Below are 10,930 nucleotides of genomic sequence, written 5' to 3'. Positions count from 1 at the left end.
GGGCACTGTATTTGTTCGATGAGTTGGAGCATACGGGGCATTCCCAGTCCGGGGAGCGGTCGGGAGCTGCAGGTTCAGCATCCAGTATATGCTTCCAGCCGACATCTACCAGCAGTATGATGTGTGTGGAGGGAATCTGGGTGCTAAGGGAAACTTGACATCCACGGCGACAAAGGGCCATTCATATTTTATGGCCCAGATGGATATTCCCATGGTCCGAGTTCCTTAGCAGCCGGATGGGGGTCGCATTAGTGCGTGTTTGTGGTGCCGACATGCAGTCGTGCAGTCCTCCCTCAGTGGCGGAAATACCAACTGCATAGCCCCGTGTCTGTCAGCATTCGCTTGTCCCAATATGGAAGGCTGGGATAAAGAACCACTGGCTGGGATTCTTAAGGTTTGCGGCCACTGTTACGGGTGGTCACCTTTCTAGTTTTTTAGAAAGAACAGGGGCTCTGCAATTCTGGCATCCTTTCCAAACCTCCGGCGGAAGCACACCAGCCTGGATTTGTCCTTGTCTTCTGCTGCGCGCGCGCCTTTCCTGTATACCACATTCGTGCCTCTAAGGCTTCTTCTGCCACCAGGCTGCAGGCTGCAGGTGTTGCGGCATGCCTGGGAGGCCTGCGCCTCGTGGAGTTTGTGTGCCACACTCACCAGCTCGACCATCAAGAGCTGCCTGCTTCCATGGTCTTGTGCCTCTCACCCCTGCAGAAGACTTATAGAAAATTTTTTCATAAGCCTGACTCCTCCTCCATCCAAGTCAAAACTGCAGCATCAGGAGACCTTTGTAGTTCTCATCTCCCAGGCGCCTTGGTGCTGCGCCCCCAGGTGCGTTGGGCCTCTCTGGACGGCATATAGAGTATGTGTCAATGAGTTTTTTCAGCAGGCCTCTTCACTTGACTTTGCCCAGCTGCAGTCCAACCATGGGGTGATTTTTATTGAAGACCTCCTCCGCAGCGCTGTCATGGTGACGTCCGCTTTTGTTTCTCGCTCCATGATTTAGCTACTGAAATGGACGCCTGCTCCGCAGGAACCAAGATGGCGTGTATTTGGTTACTCGAGAACGTGGGCATTTTTCATCGCCTGACTTATTGCTGCCTTTCAAGGCGAGAGAGGGGATACACAGAGGATGTGTGTGTCCTGAACGACTTTTCTACTTCAGTGTCTAACATTTTGCCTCACACCAAAATGCAAATAAGTGCCGTATTTCTAGTCTGTTAATGTGTTTAGCTCGCCAGAAGTCAAAACTATACGCCGTGTGGTTCCGTTAATGACTTCTTAATATGGTCGACGTGAATTGTAAATGGCAGGGCCAAACCGTTCGAGATCTCCAGAACGTACCTGAAGAAGGTACGCTGTAGTTAGTCCATTAATAGCGTGGGTGTTCTCTGAGGAAGGAGCTTTCAGAGGTCTAGACTTTGTCGCCGTATGGTTCTGTTAAAGGCTTCCTGAAGATAAAGCAGCTGTAGTGAGTCCGTTAATGGCAAAGCCAAGACCACTATGTTTACCTTTGCTTTTTGGGTCACCAGTTGTGAGGTCAAAGAAGACAGAAATGGATACTGATTGATTTATTGCCTGGGCAAAGGTATATATAGCAACATGCGGACAGAAATGAGGTGCCTGACTCCCAGTCACCGTGACCCACACACTGAGTGGGAGCAAATTGTGTTTGTTAACAGTCAATCAAATAACAATGACAAGAGACATAATGTACATACAGTGATAAAATATATATTATGAAAAGTACAGGAAATTCTACATACAAATATATACATTAGATTTTACAAGTGCTGATAGATGTGATACATGATCGTAATTAATGGGTAAAGAACACGTCTTTACAACTTAAATACATAAAATAGAATACATTGTATGATACTATGGTGTGCTTACTCTAATATTAATATCTGAAAATGAGTAAATCAAGTTTTTATCATAAAGAAATGTATTTAGTCATGAAAATAACATCAAAATACACTTAGAATATTTCTCAATGAAAAAGTCTGCAAATTGCCGAAATTTCACGAATGCAGTAATTTGGGGATAAGTTCAACAGAAAATCGTGGAATCAGTGAAGTTGGCAGACAGACTGAGATCATTAAATGGGATGTACACCACACAGGATCTGTTTGGTAGTTTGAATGTGTCCGCTTCCTAATGGTGGAGTGGGGAGGTGGTGAAACCATAGAGAGGGGTGCAAGCCTGTTATGATACTTTATATATGTAGTTGTGCATCTCGTTTCTCCATTTATACCCTCTGTAGCTGAATGAACGAAGTGTCTACATACTGCTTCAGTAGTCAACAATTTGAATCCCCAAAGGAGTGTCAAAGCATAATTTATAAGATTTCATTTCCTTTTACACAGTTCCTTTTGGCACTGTTTTCTGTTGTAGTAACAAAAAATAAGTACTTTGTAAATTTCTCTTAAGTTCAAGATTGATTAACGAAGTACAGTATGTATAGGCAGTCCTCGCTTATCGGCGGCGTCAGTTAACAACGTTCCAATTTTACGGCACTTGGCTAACAACATCGTTAACCAGATTTTCAGGGACGGTAGGCGATTTTTGGCATCGGTGAGTGGTTTATTGGCATCAGTAAGTGGTTTATCGGCGCCAATATGCAGGTAATGGTGCCGATAAGTGGTTTATTGGTGCTTACGATGTTGTAAACACCATTTATTACCATAATTATTGGCGATTTTCAGTTAGCAGAGCCTTGCCAGGAACAGAACCCCCACCGTTAACCAGGGACTGCCTTATTAATTTTGTACAGAAGTTTAGAACTATTTCCAGACTGCCCAAGTTGATCAGATTTATGTAACTTCTGCTGAGGTATGCAGAGTGTAGGCCTGAAAATTTGAGGGAGGGCTGAGGGCACCATATATACAGTACACTGTATGACCAAGATAGTTAGATAGACAGCAGACCAACAGAAGTCATCCTAACTCACATCCCTCCTCATAAACTCATGAAGAGAAGAGACCCAAAGCTTTGTTTGGAGAAATCTGTTTTAGTGGGAGCCATGCCAAGAGGGCGAGAAGAGAATAAACAGAACATTTGCCGGACCACATCCTGTAAAAAGTGAGAACCTACTGTGAAATGTACAGTTAATAAATATTTATATTTTAGTCCATATGGTGAATTAGCATAGAAGTTAGAATGGCAACAGTTCTTCAAAAACTTAGTAAATTGGACCAAGAAGTTGGACTGGAGGGAAAAGAAGTGAGATGTTGTGACTGAGCAGCAAAATTTAGCCCATACAGTGACAGAGAGAGAGGAGAGAGAGAGAGAGAGAGAGAGACTCTGTCTTCCTTTCTGGTTTGGATTCCACTTTTTCCTAGTACTTTGTGCATACTTCCTTTGAAAGGAAATTTGTCTGTTCCCTACTTGTCTGGAATTATCATTATACTTGTTATTTCCCTTATATGAATCAAAGGTATTTCTGCCTTTCCTTTCATTTTGTTTCTGTTATCCCTACAAATTCCTTAGAAAAATCTTTTGTTTTTTCTGGATTTCTTGCCTCATTGATATTAAAGCTGTAAGGCTATCACTTCTAGGATCAATTTTAACTTTTTTGAAAGCTTTCTTTTCTTTTTCTCTGAGAGCGTTATATATTGTTCCAAATGACAAGTAATTTAAAACATTGTTAAGCTAACTAAATCATCTTCTTCATCACCAAACTCATTCTTATTTCCTTTGGTGATATTCGTTTTTCTTAAGTCTTCAATTACTTTGTGTGTTGATTCTTCAACATCTGTGTGAAGATTTGCTATGGATTCTCCATCATAATGCTGGGTAAGGAATTTATTGATATTAAATAATGCATCACTTTGACTTACTAATTCCCAGATTGATAAATAAATTCTTTTAAAATCAGTGTATGTGGTTATTTTGCTGAGTCTAACTGAATTCAAAGTTCTATGTGCATCACCACTTTCTGCACTAACAAGAAGCAAGGCTTCATTAATTTTTGCTCTTTCATCTGTTATTCTCGCTGAAGATATTCGACTGTCTGCGTCCACTAGCCACTGGTTCACAGAATATGATTCTAACCTATTTATGTCAGAATTTGAACTTTCAACTCTTCCACAGAATCGTGTGGCTTGCGTAATGATCGCTGCTTGGGCCATTTTTCTAAAGTGAAATGTGTTAGTATTGTTGCTTTGTTATTATTGTTAGTATTTTCTTGAGTTAATGGTATTCGTGAACTTGGCACTGGAATTCGACTGTCTAACTGTTGGTGGTCTTAAACGGTAATGTCTATGTCTAATGGCATTTAACAGTTTGTCAAATGAATCCTGCATATTACCAGTACAGTATGCTACAAATCATAAAAAAAAAATTCTGACACAAATACACAACAGTATTCAAAAAACATTTCATCAAAAGAATGTTGTTAGATTCCTATCTATCAAACATCAAAAAATCACAAGTTAAAAAAAAAATTTTGAGAGAACCATAAAAGTTGTATAAACTTTCTGAGAGAGATCTGAGAGATAACATCATGAAATTTTTCATACACTCAATGAGAAAGAGAACTTAAAAAAAAAAAAAAAATTACACTCGCTGAGAGAGAGAATTAAGAATAACTTTCCAATCATGACTTACTTAGTTCGGTTGTGTTGCTTGTTATCACTTTTCCTTTTCGCGACCAGCAGTGTAGGCACGTCGTATGCTGTAGACACTCAGGATACGACTTCTGGTTTTGAGTTTGACTAAAATTGTCCTTTTCTTTCTTCGCCGACCTTCAGGAATTTTGTCTGCTGCTTATAATTCACAGTAATGTTTAATTTTAATGGGAGTGTACATGTGAAATGCACTCATCCATATTTAACAGTGTGAAAAAATCTGTTTTGTGTTTGTCTATAGCTACCACCACAAAGGCGTTGTTGCTGCTTCACTGGTATATTGCGTTGTTTCTTGTTGTTCACTTGTTGCTTTCTCTTCGGGGAAAAAATATTTCTTAGTTGTGGGTTTTCTGAGCGGTAATGTTTTTTTTTTTTTAAGTCCTATTTCACTTCGAATGTTTCGACTGTTGATGTTTGTAGTGGGTTGCTTGCGTTCTCGTGGTTCAATCTTTGTTTTTGTCGATGTTATGAGTCACCTCGTTGCCTGTTTGGAGTTCTGCCTCTCGATTCATTATTGTTCACTTCTTCACTTGTTATGAGATGCTTGAGTATGTAGGCTAACTGTTCGTTTGTCACGCTGCACTTTGACATCATCTCGGATCCTATTATAGCTGGCACCATTTGTAATGATTATTTCACCATTTCATTTGATGCTTGTTGTTAATGTTTTGTTGTCAGCACCTTTGTTATGATGATATATTTTTTTTTATAGTTGCTTTTATTGTTGTAGTTCATTTTTTGAGTCTCCCAGCCCGAGAAGAACCCTAAAAGAGTTCAGAGGTCTGGTTAAACAAATCATTTATAACTAACTAACTAACATTTTTTGAGTCCCAGGAGGCTCTAGAAAGACACAGTGCAGCTTTCTTACTTCATTAACACACTAGTAAAAATAACACTGTACATAAACAAGTGAAATACGTATATGAACAAGTTACGTAGCAGGAATACGAATCGAAGTGTGAGTCAGAGTGTGAGCCTTGCCTTCTTGAATCTGGTTACCACCAAACCACAACTGGTGAGGCCTGTGACCTCACTCTCTCAGGCTCTTTCTCTCTGCTTCTATCAGTTCCTTCTCTGTTCTGCTCTCTTCCTCCTCAAGCTTGTTTTTTCAAGGTTCTTGAACGGAAAATGCCCATCTCATCAATAGGCGGGCAACAGCTTCTGCCCAGCCCATGGTAGACGCCTAACTGGTTGAGGACTTATCTAAGGAAGTCATTTTTGGGTGGATTAGTTGAATTGACTCCTCCTACAAAGGAGGTTCTTTTACATCACCGAAGTCAAGATTTCCTGCCAGTTAAAGCCAAGCTTCACAGGTGAGACGTAAAACATTCCTTAATGATCAGAGAGTAACTTCTGCGCAGTTTGACGCTAGACTTGCTTAAAACACTGAAGTGTTGTTACTAGCTCTGCCTCATTTCCCTCTCTTGTTCGTTTTATTTCTTATTCTATTTTTCTCCTCTGTTCGTTTTACTGTTATTTTATTTTCTCTCTCTCTCTCTCTTCTCTCTCTCTCTCTATATATATATATATATATATATATATATATATATATATATATATATATATATATATATATATATATATATATATATATATATATATATATATATATATATATATATATATATATATATATATATATATATATATATATATATATATATATATATATATATATATATATATATATCAATTGGTTCTCTGTTATATTTATGTTATTTACATATCATTACACTCAAAATATAAGAAATTGACATGTAGGTCTATGCCCTATCACTGCCTCAAAATACATGAAATTAATGTGTAGGCCTATGACCTGTAGACCTGATGTCACAATGATATTAACATTTGAAATGCAGGATCGCTAACATAGGCCAACACCAATTTTAAAAAATCAAGATGCTTATGTATTTAGGTTGTGCATGATCAAAAGAAAAAACAAAAAGATGCACAAACAGAATGATCTAAGATCTTCATAATGACATTACGTAACTTAACATACGTGTATATCTTTTATTGGAGATATCAATTGTAGACTTCATAACTCCGGGAACTTACATTTGTCACCACATTTGTGGTGTCATCGTTCATGCATGGTGCTCAACATACTGAAAGGAGTCAAATCTGTACTGGTAATTAATGGAATGTTAACTAATGCAATGTCATTCCCCTTTCGAGAGCTAGCCAATCAATAGCATGCGGTGGGCGGTGCTTAACTACAAAGAGCTGTGGATTTTTCTATAGAGTATATCTTATTTGTGACGTAACTTGGTGACTGTGCTTGGACTAATTAGTGGAACTGATTTGGCGAGATTTTATTCTTAACCTTCAAGGTGAGTAACACAATCAAAATGACAAAGAGGTTCAAAAACGAGAAATTGGGTAGCCAGCCTCCTCCACAGCAGGAAAGCCCACATCATGTCCCTCCAGTGGCAGTTGAAAATGACCTGGAGGAAAGAAAAACAGGTCCCTTCTACCTAGTACAGGTGACGAACGGGTATTAGGGGACCTGCAGTGGTGGAGAGACCCTAAGAATCACCTGCAGGGGGTGCCACTCAACCCTACCTGAGAGGTTAATACTCAGAGATGCATCCCCAAGGGGTGGGGTGCACACCTGGAAGGAGTGTGTGTTTCAGGGACATGGGGACCCTTGGAGGAGGAGGACCACATTAACCTGCTGGAGAAGTGGGCCATCTGGCTGGCACTCCCACACTTCTAGAAGTTAGAGGTAAAGTCGGTGGTCGTCCTGAGTGATATCATGGTAGTTGCTTACAAAAACAAGTAAGGTGGTACCATCTCCCTGGAGCTGAACATCTTGGCAGTACAGGTTCATGAATCAGCAGAGGCCCAGAATTTGGACTTACTTGCCAAGTACATCTTGTAAAAGAAGAAAGTCATCGCCAACCAACTGAGCAGGACTGATCAGGTAGTACGCACAAAGTGGTCCCTACACCCGAGTGGTCAATTCCCTCCTAGAGTTGTGGCAGGGTCCAACATTCAACCTCTTCACAACAGCAAGAAACACCAAACTACCCTTATATTGCTCCTTAGTTCCTGACCAGAGGGCAGCGCTACAGGACACCTTCAAATACCCATGGGACAACATGGATATTTAAACCTTTTCCTCCATTCAGTCAATTGAGGAAGGTCATCAACAGGTTCTTCGCTGCGAATGTTGTTAATGGCAACCCTGTGGCTGCAAGCAGAGTGGAATGCAGATCTACTCCACCTCCTGATAGACATCACAAGACAGATCCCCAAAGCACCAATCTTCTGGTTCAGGAACACAACAGGAGATTACCCAAGTGGTAGGCTCCCTAAGACAGATCCCCAAAGCACCAATCTTCTGGTTCAGGAACACAACAGGAGATTACCAACAAGTGGTAGGCTCCCTTTGCCTTCACAGCTGGAGCTATCCAGCAATGTATGAAACAGAGAGGCTTTTCAGACAGTTGGCTAAGGCAAACTCAGACACCTTATGGCCTACATCTGCAGGTGTTACCAAGGCAGAAAAAAAGGGACGGTCTTCTGCATTTGCTGTTGTGCGAGGGACCAATTACTCAAGACCTCTGCATGAGAGGTGGCAACTTCCTACTCCACCTGCGGAAGAAGAAATTTTCTGTCGCATCAGTGAAAGGGTATAGAGCAGCCATAGCCCACATTTTCAGGCACGGGTACAGACCTGTCACAAGCTGGGGAACTGTCTACCATCATTAAACACATTTAAAGTCTCCTGATTGGGGTGTAACCAGGGTCCTATTCTTCCTGAGAAATGCCCCATTCAAACCCCTCAAGAAGGCAATGGATAGGGATTTAATGTTGAAGACCATCTTCCTCCTCGGCCCAGCATCAGCTAAGAGGGTGGGCAAACTACATGCCCTGTCTTGTGGTCTCTCACACACAGAGGGTTGGTTGTCCTCCTCACTGGAATACGTCCCGGACTCCATTGCCACGACCCAATGTTTGAGCGTTTCTCCGTTCACTAATTGAATGACTTTGTTGGGGAAGATCAAGGATGAGAGGGTTCTATGCCTACTGAGCTAGCATTACATTGAACTGAGCACAACTACTGCACTTTAGCTCTGCAGGATTTTATAAGCACTGCAGAGAGAGGCTTGATCCACTAACTCAGTCACTGATACAGGAAGTAATAGAATGTGGGCATACTACAAAGTATGGGTGGAGTACTGCCCCCCGGCTAGGTTAAAGCCCACATCATCAGGGGTATAAATCCCTCTGTGACAGGAAAAAACCAGTCTGTTCAGCAGGTCTTGAAGGCAGGAACATTGAAAACAGTCAGCTCATTCTATCTGCAGGACTTGGCCGCAAGTTCTTGGACACTTTTCACCCTGCAGGTAGTATAACGGCAGTGAACCCCAGAGGGTAGGGTCTGCTGTCACGATTGTCCGTCACCATCAGTCCCTCCTCCCCTCAAGAACACGTGGTGAGTACAGGAAGGTTTTTCTCCTCCTACTTTGGTTTTCTTCAGTGATGATTTGAGCTTGGTAGTAAGTTTTGAGAGTACGGGTAGGGAGGCACAAGATATCCAAGTGCATCCACCTGTCACTCCAGATAGATCAGTCCTCCCACCTACTTGTGAGAGTCCATTTATGAAAGCTTGGGCTCATATTTCTGTCAGAACACATACCAAATTCAAAGTAATTTGTATTTTACTTGGGATTACAAGTCTACACTTTTATAGGGTACGTTTTACTCTCCTCCACCACCCCTTGTTTTTGATCTCTCCTTGTCGTGGACTCCAGCAGTACTGCTAACTGGATGTTTTACAAAATGGGTGAGCTATCCCACCTCAAGTCAAAGGATAACTTGCCCAATAGGCATTTGTTTTTTTATTTATAAGTCCGCAGATAGCTGCAGTGTGCATATGGTGCTGAGTACTCCATCTATAAAAGTGTAGGTTTGTATCCTAGGAAAAATGCAAATTACTTTGAACTTGGTGTACCACTGGGGAGGGGACAGTTTGCACAAAACAAAAATGAAAAATAAAAAATAGAGTACAATCTTCATCACTACAACAGAGCAATGCTAATGTACGTCTACTAATGAGACAAAGCAACTATGGGACAGCTCAAGTCTCTATACCAACTTGGGTCTTTTCTTTTATTTGCTACATGGCACAATAAGAATCCCATGCAGTTCCAAAGAAAACAAGGTTGGAAGATACTCATCCAGTCCAATGGCCCCACAGGGGTAGAACAGGAAGCATGCCCTCCCTGCCTGATGTCCAAAGGAAAAGTGGCTATTGTCAGTAGGTTAGTGGGGCAGAAGAATGAGGGGTATTACCTCACTCACCTGCTTACTCAGCAGTTAACCCTTAAACGCTGAGCCTCTATTTACAAAAACGTCTCCCGTATGCCGGCGGCGTTCGGGAGTTAGCGCCGAAGCGGAAAATTTTTTTTTTTTTTTTTCTTTTCAAAAAATCACAGCACGATTAGTTTTTAAGATTAAGAGTTCATTTTTGGCTCCTTTTTTTTGTCCTTGCCTGAAGTTTAGTATGCAACCATCAGAAATGAAAAAAAATATCATTATCATATATAAATATTGAAATAAATGACAGCGCAAAAAAAATTTTTCATATACAATTTTATACAAATCGTGCTGTGAGCAAAACGGTTAAAGCTAACAGATTATTTTTTTTTCTTTGTATTGTACACTAAATTGCAATGATTTTGGTATATAACAAATTGTAAAACGATCATAGCAACACAGAAAATATTATCACAATATGATGCATGAATCCGTAACGCGCGGACATAAAAATTTGTTTTTTTCAAAAACTCACCATAAATCAAAATATTGTGCTAGAGACTTCCCATTTGTTGAAAAATGAAGCTAATTGATTGAATATTACTAGACTGTAAGTGTTTTAGCTTACAATTGCAGTTGTTGACCATTTCGGTCGAGTTAAAGTTGACCGAAGGTTGAATTTTTTCTATTTATCGTAATTTATATGAAAATATTTCAAAACTGATAAAAGCTACAACCATGAGTTATTTTCTGTTGTATTCTACATGAAATTGCGCACATTTTCATATATAAAAGTTTATGTAACGACTAATATAAAACGGTGCAAACATTACGACAACGTGACGAAAGAATTTCTGAGATGTTCGGCAGAGTTACCGCGCGGACGTAAGGAAAATGTTTTTTTAAAAAATTCACCATAAATTGAAATATTGTGCTAGAGACTTCCAATTTATTGCAAAATAAAGGTAAATGATTGAATATTACTAGAATGTAAGAGTTTTAGCTTACAATTGCATTTTTCGACCATTTCGGTTGAG

The sequence above is a fragment of the Macrobrachium rosenbergii genome, chromosome 3, assembly GCF_040412425.1.
Source record: "Macrobrachium rosenbergii isolate ZJJX-2024 chromosome 3, ASM4041242v1, whole genome shotgun sequence".
Lineage (NCBI taxonomy): Eukaryota > Metazoa > Arthropoda > Malacostraca > Decapoda > Palaemonidae > Macrobrachium > Macrobrachium rosenbergii.
This window is presented reverse-complemented; position numbering follows the sequence as displayed.